The following is a 2279-nucleotide window of genomic DNA, read 5'->3' on the forward strand; positions in this document are numbered from 1 at the left end:
TATTTTCAGAATTCATTGTTGCTTTTCTGGTCCTTTATTTTAATCCAACTAGTATTCCTATTTTCCTCCCCGACCCTTTAAATTTGACATAATTCCTCTTTATACAATTTTTATAATTTTTTTTTTTACAGGAGGCTACAGGAGAAATTTAAACTTCCTATATTGCGAATTACACCATAAAAAATGTATTTAGGCTGTAATCTTAGTGTATTTCACACAATTTTTTTGTTTATTTTTTATCAGCTTTTGTATCTGCGCATTTGTTTTTTATCCACATGATGGTGCTTGTCCATCCTGACCATTGCCATTTGAACTTATCCTGTCAATATTTTTGAGCCTCCTTAGGGGGCTCTGCAATGGTTCACATCTCCTGAGCCTGAGGTGCTATTGCTATTGCAATTATTTAATCATATGCTGATCCTTCCCGTGTGGATAGGTACCTAAATGCTGTCAGTGGCGGTGTGTTTTCCATACCCCTGATAACATCATGTATGACGAAACACGTAAGGTGGAGCCACTGCGCATGTGCCAACCAGCCGGGGCCATCTTGCTTGTTGGAAGGACCAAAACCTGTACTGTTTGTAATGCTCATTTATACTTCATGCTTTGTAAGTGCAATTTTTAATAAACTTTGCTGCTATTAATAGATACACACTATGGAGAGTGGTCTTTACCTTTTATGTTAACATCGGGGCATGGAGCCCCAACACCCAGTATATGTTGTAATAAACAGTGACACACGTTGCCTTGCTGTGAATCCAGTGAGCGGATCAGATGTCTTGTGGAACTATAATATACTTACAAATGCCTTCTCGACCTCTCTTTAATGAGGGTCACCACAATGTGGTAAGCCCCCATCTTGTTTTTCACTGGGGTGACTACCTTAGTGGTATTAACAACTGGAGTTTGGAAGCCTGTCTCTTTTGGGATACACCTTCACAGCATGTTGTATAGATCACCAGTCACTTGAGATGCTTACTAGTCAAACGTAGCTTTATATTCACGCATGATATTGTTTGTTTGTAATTTCAGCACTGAAATGTATTTATTTATTTTTGCACTGGACAGTATTTAAATTGTATGTGGACTTGTAGGCTTCTTTGATGTGCAATGGATACATTGTTGCTTGTCTCCGTATTGTGGCTAAGAGCCGGTTCACACTGACAAGTAGCTCCCAATTCTGTGCAATGGAACTGTTCTAATCAGAGCGACTCAAGTCGCTCCGACTTAGAAAAAGGTTCCTGCACTATTTTTTGGCGAAGTCGAAGCGACTTGCATTGACTTCTATTATGAGAAGTCGTTTGCAAGCCGCAATGAAGTCGCACTGCACGGGCGACTTCAAAGTCGCCCGAAGTCGGGGTGACTTTGAGTCGGATTAGTGTGAACCGGCTCTAAATCTATTTTAAATGTTTTTATTTGGCTCTACATTAAAAGTAAAATCATTGCAGAAATGAAAATGTTTATATTTTGATACATACCTAGAAAATTGTTTTATTATTTTTTTCGTTTACACTGTTGGGACCCAATGAGCTTTTGCATTATTATCCCCTTACACTGTATAATTTGCTGACAAGTCATGGGATGATCTGGTTGATTAGGGAATATTTATAGAAATCTAACATGATTCTTTAATATGTTCACTAATAGAAATGAATACATTGATAATTCCCATCCAGGAGCAGGCATTAACCACTTGCCGACCGCCCGCCTGCCACGTATATACTGCGGCAGGCTGGCTCGGCTGTGCGAATCTCCATACTTGTATGGCGGTTTGCGGGAGCGCTCCTAGGAGCGAGAGCGCGCCCCCACTAGGCATCAGGGATGCGATCCACAGGACCAGTGGCAGCAGTTGCCGCAAGGCACCCGCGATCTCTCTCTGCTGAGAGAGAAGGACAGTCTGCTGTTGTAAACACAGCAGACCGTTGTTCTCTCTGAAATGATCACAAAGCTCCTGTGATCCTCCTGTATAGGATTACAGGTCTCTGTGTCCATTTCGCAAGTCCCTCCCCCATGCAGTTAGAAAACACTCCCCTGGGCTGACACCTAACCCTTTGGTCACCCCTGGGTTAACCCCTTCCCTGCCAGTGTCATTATTACAGTAACAGTGCATATTTTTAGCACTGATTACTATAGTAATGTCATTGGTCCCCCCAAAAGGGTTAAAAATGTCAGTTAGGGGTCCGATCTGTCTGCTGCAATGTCGCAGTCCCGCTAAAAATCGCAGATCACCCCCATTACTAGTAAAAAATAAATAAATAAAACTTACATAAATCTTTCCC

The sequence above is a fragment of the Pelophylax lessonae genome, assembly GCF_965119305.1.
Source record: "Pelophylax lessonae genome assembly, chromosome: 6".
In the NCBI taxonomy this organism is placed as follows: Eukaryota; Metazoa; Chordata; class Amphibia; order Anura; family Ranidae; genus Pelophylax; species Pelophylax lessonae.